Source organism: Eretmochelys imbricata, chromosome 1 (genome assembly GCF_965152235.1).
Source record: "Eretmochelys imbricata isolate rEreImb1 chromosome 1, rEreImb1.hap1, whole genome shotgun sequence".
Taxonomy (NCBI): domain Eukaryota; kingdom Metazoa; phylum Chordata; order Testudines; family Cheloniidae; genus Eretmochelys; species Eretmochelys imbricata.
The window spans coordinates 187,284,316-187,296,653 of NC_135572.1; positions in this window are offsets into that span (position 1 = coordinate 187,284,316).

The window sequence follows — 12,338 nt, forward strand, 5'->3', positions numbered from 1 at the left end:
GGGAGTTGATGTCCTATCCCAATTGAAACTTGTCGTGGATTTGCAAAATAGAAGACTAGTCCAAGACATAGCGAGTACAGGATCCTAAGCAATTCCAGCATCGCACAGGGTGACAGCTTTAAAGGCATCTGAAAAGCTGATAATGCCAGAGTGGAGCCCAGAAGTAAAAGAGATTGCCAGGAAATATCTCAGTGTATTCGCGACCAACAAGCTGCACTGTGGCAAAATTGATAGAGATAATAATTGATGGCCCAGACACTAAGCCACAACAGTACAGATACTTTTCTACTGTAGAAGAGAGATTAAAAGAGACCATTGAGGTGTTGGTAAACCAGGGAGTGCTTGTCAAGACCTCGAGCACATGCAATTCCCCCATCTGGCTGGTCTTGAAGTTGTGAAGGCTAACGGTTGATTACCGCAAGCTAAACAAAGTCACCCCTTGTTTAGCACCAGTGGTGGCGAAATTTAACAAGATCACGGCCACCATAGCCGCAGGTGCAAAATGGTTCTCTGTTCTCAACCTGTCCAGCGTGTTTTTCTCTATTCCCCTCCACAGATCAGCATGGCATAAATTTGCGTTTATCTTTAACAACCGGCAGCACACCAGCAGCAGAGTGCCACAAGGCTTCCATAACGCGCCCTCAATTTGTCACAGATGTGTGACAAAAATGTGGGGGACAGTGTGTGAAAAAGACAACGTTGTGAGTTATGTAGATGACATCTTAATTGCCACAACATCCAAGGAAAACAACTTGAAAATGCTGGATATAATTTTTGGCAAAATAAAAGATATGGGATTTTTATAAGTCTGACAAAGGCGCAGATGGCATTACAGAAAGTCATGTATCTAGCACTGAATTAGGAGTACATGGAAGAAGACAGCAGGTCGAGCTAATATGTAAGCTCCCAGCATCCATCCCTGCTCTTAGTTTGTTTCTGGGACTTACTGGTTTTTCAAGAGAATTTGTGGAAATCTATGCAGAGATTGCACATCCTTTATACCAGCTTTTTAAAAAGGGACAAGAATGGGTGTGCTGCAAAGAGCAAAAGGACAAACTGAAGCAAGCACTCACCGAAGCTTGAGCTCTTGCCTACCCAAAACCAGACACCCTATTTCTATTACAACTGGCAACCACCTAAAGAGGCTTGGGTGCTGTTCTGCTCCAAGACACCGGATGCAGGCCTAAACCCATTGTCTATGGTTCAAAGGTGCTGTGTGACACTGAGAAACAGTACTCCACCTGTGTAAAGGACACCTTAGCCCTGACCTGGGCTTTGAACCATTGGGATAACTGATAGGCATGTCTCCCATTGTTCTCAAGATGACTCTCACACCAGTAAAATACGTCATGTCAGGCCGCATAAATGAAGGGAGAGTATCCAACCCGAGACTGGCAGGGTGGACCCTCAGCTTACTGAACAAGAACATCGAAGTCAACAAAGCACCTCAGTTATCTATTGTTTCATATGCCCTATTGAATCAAGGAGAGGAGCATGAGTGCCCCCTGCCAAAGGAAGACCTGAAGCAAGTTAAGTCGCCCTTCCAAATATGTACCACTTATCAAGAAGCAAAGATAAAAGGACTAGATATTTGGGGAGTTGACGGAAGCTGCTTCTATAAGGATGGCAAGCCGTGTGCCGGATATGCAGCTTTGCAGATAAACACTCAGAGCATCCTGCAAGGTACCATAGTGCCTTATTCAGTGCAAGCTGCCGAGGTGATTGTGTTATTAGCAGTATTGGATGCAGCTGAACCTGAGGTTAACCTTTTCATCTGCTCCAGTTCAGATTGGGTGGTCCAAGCCCTAACTGGATGGATGCCCAGCCAATGGATTCCAGCCAATGGAAACCCTGTGGCATATTCAAAATCTGTTGCATGCATGGCAACTTGTAGAAACTCAAAAAGGTGACAGCCACTTGTGCAAAGTGAAGGCCCATAGAGAAGACCAGGCCAAAATTTCTAAATTGAATAATCAGGTCGATGGGCTTGCTAAGCAAGTAGCCCAGATGGGCATGGAACATCTGTGGACTAAACCAGATCAGGAAGCATATAAAGTCCAACACAGAGATAAAGAAATAAAAAGCCAGCTAGACACTGTGGCCCTGCAAAAGCAAGACGAGGACCTACAAGACTTGTTACAAAAAGAAGAGCACCGTGGCTACAACATAATCAGAAACAAAGTTGTGCTCATAATGGCCTTAAAGAAGGACACCAGTCTGAGTGGTGCACACATGTCTGAGAAAAGAGTTGATTAGCCTCTCACATAGCCAAGGACATTTCGGCTCTGAAAGAACTGCCAGTAGGCTGTTGTCAGTATGCTGGTGGCCAGGATTAGTAAAAGATGTGGAACATCATATTCAAAACTGCTTGGCTTGTGCAGAGAACAATTCCAACCATAAAGTTAATAAAGATCCAATGCTGCACCAAAAAGTAGCTGGACCGTGGTCGAGGCTCCAAATACATTATATCGGGCCACTCCCACGCACCAGATGTGGAAATAAGGACTGCCTCGTGGTGGACTCATTTTCGAAATGGGTCGAAGCATATCCCACACGCAATAACACTGTGATACCCACCATAAAGACCCTATTGGAGCAGACCTTCACAAGATTTGGCCTATCCGAAACTATTGTCTTAGACCAAGGTCCATATTTTGTGGGCGAGACCATGACGCCTTTCTGCCAGGCCCTAAATATTCATCAAAAGTTCCACATTGTGGGTCATCCCTAGAGCTCTGGTTTAGTTGAAGAAACAACCATGCCATAAAAACAGCTCTGTGGAAAACTGTAACCAATTCAGGGAAGAATTGAGACCAAAAATTACCGTTGGTTTTAATGGCGTTAAGTTCGACCATAGCCACTCATGGTTTTACAGCTCATGAGGTGTTGACGAATCACATGATGCATATCCCCAAACAGTGATGGCTAGGTGGAGTCCCTCCAGATAGCTACCAACCGAGAGTCCTCATGGACCAGTTTATGGAAAAGTTACTGAACAATATTATGACATTCAGAAGCAAGTGGCTGTACAACTGAAGTCCAATGCCAGATTCATGGATAAAAGACTAGGGGACACCCTTAAACCAATAGAATGGAATATAGGGGATAGATACCCATATAGGTTTTATTCCGACAAAGGGTATGTACTAAGTCCCCAGTGTGCGGGTCCTGTTACTATAACTAACAAAGCCAGTCCAACAGTCTATCAGGTGGAACTTAAGGGCAAAAAAGCGAAGGAGCCTCATATAGTTCCACTCCAGCCAACTGAAAACATGGAAGAGGTTTGTGACCTAAGGTAGCTATATGAAAACATAACCACATGTTTTCTTTTGTCTACTTCCTAGGAACCACAACACTTCAATCGTGCCACATATTTAATACTTTGTTTGCTCCTGCTTGTAAACATACATAATACGTTATTAATTAAGGGAAAAGGGTATTGTTTTTGTTATACAAAGGGAAACCACAGTGGTAGTAGAAACCTCTCCTATTTCGTATGAGTTTGGACCCACCACATCTAGCAGTCATGGTTCCCATAATTGTTTATGCTTATGAAAAGGCACCTTATTGTTTCCTCCTTTCGCAAGAGGAAAAAGGCAATAGTTCTATGATGGCAATGGTGGAAACTAACAGTTCCCAATTAACAGCCTTGAATACAAAGTCAAAGCAGTCTACGTTTGTAAAAAAGTACAACCATAGTTGCAAATGGGAATTTAAGGACAAACTTCTGGAAGAGTATTCTAATGTACAAAGGATAAAAAGCTCATTACAGTGTGCATGTATAAAGTCTAATATTCCCTCTCATGTAAACGTGTCAACAGTTCAAGTAGAAGTTAACATGAATTAGCAATTCCATGAAAGTACCTTGAGCATAAGAACGCATACTCCTTCCAACTCATATAATGCAAGTCTGAGTTGTTACAACAGTACAAAAGCCCATTGTAATTCCTTTGTCAACGCAAATAGTTTCTGTAAGCAAGAAAAAAATGTAACATTTGTAACCAGCTGCTACAGCATTATTAAGATGGAGGTGAATGTAAATGATGCCAGTGTATGGCCAGTAAATGGAGTATACGGAGCCCAAGAAAAGGTCTGAGTAATGGTAGTACCAAGACCATATGTTAGTAACGTAGGACCGGTGGTAATGAAGGAGAATAGTAAGAGATTGCTCCCAATCAATCCTGTCTACTCTTTAAAAAGAATTACCATGCCTTTGCAAGTAACTCTCACTGACACTGAAGGAAAATGTGCACTTTATACTCAACCTTTAATAAAAGGATGGAACGCCTAGATGCAAAGTGTGTTACCCAAGGAGCCATCTAGAGTTAAAAAGAATGTATTGGCCACTGTATTAGGAGGAGTAGGTACAGGTCTTGGTGTTATATACACCATTGATGCAAACATCTGGGCCAATAAAATTGATGTCATGGGACACGATATAGCCTCCTTAAGTCATCCATTAACCTCCTCATTAAATCAAATGAGCACTCCAGAGTAGGACATTGCTAGAATCCTACCAAATTTGGGAAACCATGCAAGAGCAGGACCTTCTTAAAATCATGGATTCCATAGACACTCTGCAGACAAATCTTTCATGGTCTCTTGCATGTATTCAGGCACAAACTTTGCTGTTAAACATAGCCAGTAACATGCTTAGAGATGGTTTTAGTCATGTTATTCCTATGGAATTAAAAGATACTTTTGGAAAATACCACAAATAATTTTGAGAGCACCCACCAAGCATATTGGAAAGTAGTTAATTTCTCAGAATCCTATAGATCAATAATTAACACCTATATACTTACCATTATAAATGCGTGTGAGGAATTGCTCAAATTGCTCTGGGCCTCAACGTCAATGGTTCCATGATAAGCCCCATTGACATCCCTAAATGGATTCACAAAGGTGACAAAGGATATAACAGTGTCAACTTAGATTCGTGCGCATGGGAAAAAGGCATTGGTTACTCCTGTACATCCGGAGTTATTGAAGGGTCCCATGTTTGTTTAGACTCCAGCCAAGGTAAATGCCATTACTGTCTACAGGCCAATGATAACAATGGCTCAAAAATTGTTTTAATTAATGCTAATTGTTTATGAATCCATAAATGGTGTACTGAATTTTTTGTAAATTCCTTTTACAAAATAGATCACAATCCCCACAGCAACTTATGTTCATGTTCTGTATATACTGTACAAGGATGTGATATTGACTTCTTACTACATAATGCAACCATGCAGAATATTCATTCACATTATGTATTATACCGACAAGTAGAGCCAGTAAATTTAGGAGTTACTATATCTGAGTTAAAGCCATTGGTGAGACACCCAGACCTAAAGAAGCACTTAAAGGAGTTAGAACACCAGAGCAAAGAGTGATGCTAACTGTTCACCACTCCTCGCAAAAAAATAGAAAAGATCTTAAAGAGAGTACAGCATGAACCATCTTTTGCACATTGGTGGGAAAGTTTATTCTTTAGTCCTACCAGTTATAAGGAAGTGTAGTGCATATTAATACATCCAGTTGCAGTGATATTCATTGTACAAATGGTCAGCGTGGTTGCTATTATAGCTACAATTTGTTGAGTGAGAAAGAAATTGGCTACCATCAGTAGGAGCCAAGGTTATGCCACCCATGTAAGCTTACTAATAAGAAATGTGGCAACATGATAGTTAAAAATCATCTAGTCACCAAAGAGGTTTCCTCATTTTGTTTTGCTTAAGTTGTTGTTTGGCCTCCATCTTTGTCCCCTTCTTTATCACTCCGTTGGCACTCTTTTTGATGTTTGGTGGGAACTCGTGGCAGGAAATAGTCACATGACGTGAAATAGTCTGGGTAAAAACTGATTAATTTTAGCTTTCTCCGGTTAATTAGAATGCAGCTGTACATGGCATTGAACAAGCAAATGAGCACCTACCCCTGGCGTAGAGGCGTACTTAGTGAATCTCTTCCCTATGGGAGCCTAGGCTGTATTGTGTGGGGCCCTGCTAACACCACCCACATGCCCCATGAGATAGGACAGGATTGCGGTACTAGTTAACTAGAAGTTCTGTTACTGACAAGAACTGGAAACTGCATATGTCATTGGAACAGGCACCTGCAAAAACAAGCCTTTCCTGACACAATGGAAACAAAGCTACGTGGGCTTCTAACTTTCAGCTTCCTGGCAGAGGGTAAGTCGGGGAAGGGCCTTGCGGTACCTTCCTTATAAAACAATACTGTTGCATGCTGCAGGGATGGCCCCAAATATAGCACTTTACTATAGCGAGACTGCTGTATTTGGGGTTATTACTGCAGTATATTTAATATAAGGGCAGTTATCAGTATTTAGAAACCCTGAGACAGCTTGCAAAGACTGGGCTCGGTGCCAGGTGTTACAGGAAGGGAGATTGGGAGTTACTGAGGGGGAGGGCTCTAGAAGTTACCAGGTTGGAAGGGTCAGATGTTGTTGGAGCAGAGAGGACGTGTAACTGTTGATGGGGGGAGCACGACTGAAAGGTTCTGGGTGGGGGGGAACATGACCATCCCATGTGTCACCTCACAGAGGGTTTCAAACTGTGGGGTGCACTCTTTGAGGGGGCACAGAGTAACATTTGGGAGGGTTGAGTGGTGACGCCAGGTGGCCTGGGCCAGTGATGCCAGGCAGCTCGGGCCAGCCCCATAGAGTGGGGCTTGGGGAGGGAGCACCACCTCCACCCTCTGACTCACCTCAGTGGGCTACCCAGTCTGTCTGGGTTGAGCGGGGGGGGCACAACTAAAAACTAACTCAAAAGGGCACCTTTTTGGTTTGGCTGCACCCCGCACCCCATCAGACAGGCTGGGTGGCCAACTGGGGTGAGTCAGGGGGTGGAGGCTCCCTGAGCCCTGCGACATTGCCACTCACCCCCCGAAATGTTCCTCTGCACCCTCCCTAGGGGGGTGCACCCCATAGTTTGAAAACCTCTGAAGGTAGAAGCTGTTGCTAAATGGAAGGCAGGGCCCCCCCTGCTGCAGCGTAAGGGGAGCGGTTTCCCCTGGGCAGAGCCCCTGCTTTTGAAGGGGGAGAGCGGCCTCTGCCCTGGCAACAGACGGGGGCGTTCGCGATCTGCCAAGTAGGCAGTGGGAAGCACTGGGCCTCCACCAGCAAGGAAGGAGAAACAGCCCCATGGAGCAGGATTCAGGCCCGGCGGGGGGGAGAGAAGAGGGGCTCAGGCCACAGCCAGCCACCCTGTTGCTTCCTCCCCCCAACCCCGACGCTGCACAGACACAAGGCGAGTGCCGTCGCCAAAGAGAAACTTTGCCTCCTTGCTGCTGGGCATCCTGGCAAGAGGCAGCCTGAGGCCTTGCCCATCCCCCACTGCCCTGTGGGGCAGAGTCTGCTGTTGCTAAAGGAATGGCAGGAATCTAATGGGGGGGCCCCGTGACCCTGTGTGCACCACCCACGCGTCACCTCTGCATTGGAGTGAGAGTTCAGTCTCTTGCTAGGAGAAGTTCTGGGTGTTACAGGAGGGAGATTCTGGGAGTTATCTGAGGGGTGTGCTAGGTGTTCTTAGAAAGTGGGTGTCCGTTAGAAGGTGGGAGGGATTTGGATTACTAAACCTGGAATGCATCTGGAGGCCGTGATACACCCTCACAAATTGTGTTTATCCTTCTGAGGCCCTCTGATTCCTTTAAAATTTATATGTAAAATGTTTCATATAGTTCCCTTCAAAGGTTTCCAGGGAGCAGAGTCTCTCTCAGCCCCCACCAGCACTGACTCCCTTGGGCAGGAGAGTGTTCTAACCTGGAGGAGAGACAGGAGGAGGGATCTGGAGTCAAAGGGCCAAATTCTCAGCTGGTTTAAATCAGACTAGCACCACTGACTTAAGTGGCACTACACTGATTTACACCAGCTGGGGAACTGGCCCAGAAAGGGGGAAGGGCGGGCGGGCAGGGGGCGGGTAGCACGGTTATTTAACCAACCCTGGGAAGAAGATCAGGATTCTGTTTCAACTCTGGGCTATAGTTCAGGGCAATTCTGATTCTTTCCAAACTGGTTCACTGTCCCCTGCTTCCTGCCAGCACCTCTATCCCTCACCTAGCTGTTACAGAGAAAGCACCTCACAAATACAATAAACAACGTTTGGGCCAGCAGCAACCCAGACAGGAAACCAGCACAAGGCTAGAAAAAGCGCCGTCTTCCGGCAGCCACAGTGTGCTGCTGCAGCTGGCATCTTTATCGAGACTCCTGGGGAAGGTGGCTACAGATGGGTTTCTCTGATCTCTCATGAATCCACCTCGCAGCTAGAGACCTCAGGCGTCAGACACAGTCAGCCAGAGGTGTGTATAATGTAGCATTCGCAGAACTGACAAAGCTGGTGTCTCTCTGCAGCTGTTACCAGAAGCCATAAAGAACTGGGCTCTCGGGTCTACTTTTGTTACTCACTCTCTCCACGGCCCTTACGATCTCAGGGGACACCGTAACCATTCAATGCAGCTTTTTGATCAGTTCCCTTTTCCCACAAGTTATCTCTGCTTTTCCTGACCTGAAACCTTTCCTATTGTCCTTCTTCTCACTGCCCAGTCCCCTACTTTACTTCTCCTGGTCTTCTTTTATCTTAATCATCTCTCCAGCTCTGGTTCATCCTCTACTTCAGCATCCAGATCCTTCTCCTCCCTCCTTCTCTGACAAGCTTTGCCCCCTCAACTGCCGCCCCTTCCCACGGGATGTGAGCCCCATCCCCCGCCTTGAGCTACTCTCCCACTGGCGGCTTCCCACTCAGGACCACGTTCAGTGCTGCTGCATCAACCCTGCTGGCCCTAGTAGCGCCCCAGGAACTTGAGCCTGCAGCAGGTGCTATTGCTGGGACCAGGGTTCCCACACTACATTAACCCAACATTTTCTGATCCCAGCCTGTGTACTTGCTCTGGTAGATGCAACAATTGCTATGAGGTAGGATTATTATTATTATTATTTTGGCATTGTGGTACAATAGTGTCCAGGGTCCCCTGTTATGTCTGAGGGTTCCATTGTGCTAAGCCCTGTACACACACACACACACAGCCAGTCCCTGACCAGAAGAGATTATGGTGGGTGGGGGGGGACTTTCAATAACACCACTGTGAGTTAGGCGTTCAATTGCCATTGACTTTCAATGGGAACTGGGTACTTCACTGCCCCAGGTTCTTTTGAAAACCTTATCCTCTACTTCAGGCACTAAACAGAGTATTCGACGAAAGAAAGGTAGTGTGAGGTGCGTGAGGCAGGAGGAGGGACTGGTCAGTAACAGAGTAGACAGAGCAGGCTGTTATCACTGTAAAAGTGAGCGCTGAGGTCATATTGCGATCAAAAGAGGGGAGCGGGGAACAGATCTAGAAAGGCAGGGGGCCAAGAACAGAGTGATGGGGCACCCCTTAGATGCCCCTTATGGTCTAAGGTGCAGCACACAGCCACCACCTCAGAGGAAGAACAAGCAGCTTGAAAAGGAAAGGTGTGAAGCCAGAGCGGGACGGAGCAAGTGACACTGGCAGAGCAGTCAGGAAGGATGCAGCGTGCAATCATGTCAAACACAGCACCGAGAGCGAGGCTGACAAGCAGGGTGAGGGGAGCCATGCCCAGCTGAGTGAAGAAGAGCGTTCAGCAGCCTGAGGAGGACTCTTGCCATGTGAGGCAGTTGGAGAGATGAGAGGAATTGACTGTCTCTAGATAACGAGGATAAGCTGAATGTAGGGGCCGGGGGCAGCAGCAGAGGAGGGTGAGGTTCAAGGGTGGGTAGGAGATGAGAGCTGTGGTTTTGAGAGCAGTCAGGCCAGCACACTCAGGATGCAGCGCTGTTAGTCTTTCAAGTGATTCAGAGACAATGGAGACACAGAGTGGGAGGGAGATGCACACAAGTGACAGAACTGGGAACGGAAGCAGACATCCCACACACCGGTGCAGATCATTAACCAGCGGCCCAGCCTTCGCAGCCCTGCCATCAGACAGGGAACAGCCAGGCATATTGTGCCACACCTGGACTGATCTGGGGGCCTGGAAAGGGGCAGCACTGTGTAGGGGCCTGAATGCTCCCCACTTCTGCCAGGCACATCACAGCGGTTCACTGCAGACCCAGCACCTTCTCACAGATTCCCAGGCCGGAAGGGACCATTGTGATCATCTCATCTGCCCCCTTGTCTAACACAGACCATGGCACTCCCCCCACAACGATTACTAGAGCAGGTCCCAGAGCATTTCTCGTAGCTGATTGATTGTACTGATTGACAGTAGCTGGAAGGAGCAGTAACTGCACCATTCTGTCGCTAGTGCTCATGTTAGAGACTCTCTCCTCCATCTACTTTTAGAGCAGAGGGGTAATAATCGGAACTGATCAATGCTCTGGTGGTTTAAGAGCCCTATTTGCTGCTATAAATTTGGCCTTAGCTTTACAAGTCAGTTTCGCCTGCCCACATCCAGATCTCCCTGACTTCTTCTGCTTCCATCTGCCAGCTCTAAGCCTATTGGATCTGTCCGATAGCTTGTAAATACAGCCTGTTAGCCTCAGTGCTCCTTCCACCTGCTGTGAGAGACTGGGGCAGAAAATGGAACTGGAATCTTGCACCTGGCAGCATAGAGCAATAATGGCTAGAGCCAGTCTTCGTGTCCTTGCAAGCCCAGAGCGTGAGACGCTAGGACAGAGAACTGCACGGGTAGTATGGCCACGTGCAGGGTGATTATCTTTTCCCCCCTGCTGACATGGAACAGCACTTTTAATTGGCACATCTCTCCTGCAATGTCAGCCATCATCAGGGATGCAGCAGCAGATGGATGGGAGCTAGAAGGCAAGATGCAGGGCTCAGTGAAACCATTCTGGGTCCATACCTGAGCTGTCTAGCCTTTCCTATTTCTCATTACGTCTCACGGCACTGGAATAAGGAGGAGAATACGGCTCATTTATCCAATAACCAGAGGAGGACACTGCTTTCCTGTCAACAGCTGGGCATGACTGAGAGGTGCAGGCAGCTCTTATAAGGGGAGGCAGAAACTCTGGAGAAAATGCCAAGTTATTCTGGGTCTCAGCTCAGACAAATAGATAGTATTAATTCCACTAGCAACTTTTATACCGAAGGGGCTCAAGGCACCTGACAAACTCTGGTCTCCATATAGGATTCGCCTTGGCCACCACTGAAATGGAAAGCAGCAACTGGAATGCACCACAAAGCAACACGACACAGCAGATTATGGAGTCAGTACTACAGGGGCATTTAGCGAAACAGGATGGAATTATCTATATTGGAACATGGCCAGGATTCTATCTCTAACACCCTAGGGAGCTGGCCGAGGGTCCTACAGGGAGAGGCGGGAGGGTCATGAATAGTCAGTTCCTTTTTTTTATGTTTTATGAAAGTCAGAGCCTCCAGCAGCACAATGCCTCCAGCCCTATGTTGGAGCGCTGCATCAGCTCTGATGCAGAATGGAGAGGGCCACCTGCACACCACAGCCTGAACTTACCCCAAGCTTTTCTTAAAAATCTCCCCTCCAAGTACTCATCAAACCTGGCCCTGCTTAGCAGAGACAGTCACAAGGCCAGGTTACAAGCACAGCAGAAATTGGCTGGCCTTTCATAGGAGGTGGAACATAAAGGAGTAAAGTCATGCATCTTTCAGAACATTTTACCCTCACTGCTTCAGTTAGCTGGCGATATCAGAATCCTTTAGTGGTGTGCAGTGTCATTGCATCTCTGAGAAAGTTTGCTTTCAAAAACCTCACAGGGCTGAGAGATTTTCTGAGGTATGCTTCATGCCTCTGGAGAAGTACAGCAGCGTTTCAGGGTGTTGTATCACGCCAGCCGAGCAGGCTCCTGACCCTGCCCATTACGTAGCTGCGGGCAAGAAACCGATGCATCAGCTGTTAACACCCCAGATTCCACTCTGCCTGGAGTGTGCACCGAGAGAAACAATGCTGCAGGCACCACTCCGAGGCTCCATTACAGGCTGCCCCTCAAACCCTCTTCCGACAGGGCCGGGCCGCTGTTCTCAGACTGCAGCACTTCCCAGCTGCTCTACAGCCCAGAGCTCATAGGGGCAGCAGAGTTTTATCTCTTAGCTATGCTTTAGCGTGGATGGAGCTAAGGTGCTGTTTAAGCCTGGCTTATGCATTGGCTGGCCTGGCCAAAATGATGGTTTAGTCACAGCAAAGACTGCACAAGTCACCCTTTTAGCTGAAAAGCCCCCCAAAAGTCATGCAATATGCACCTCCTGTTCTCCACTCCGTGCCTGATCTCACTGCATATGCCCCCTCTCATCACAGGCCAGCGGCTGACCTCAGCTGGAGATTTGCTTTACGGCTTGTCCTTCCCACATCCCAGCTCCAGGTTTGATCCCAAAGGGGCCCACCCAAT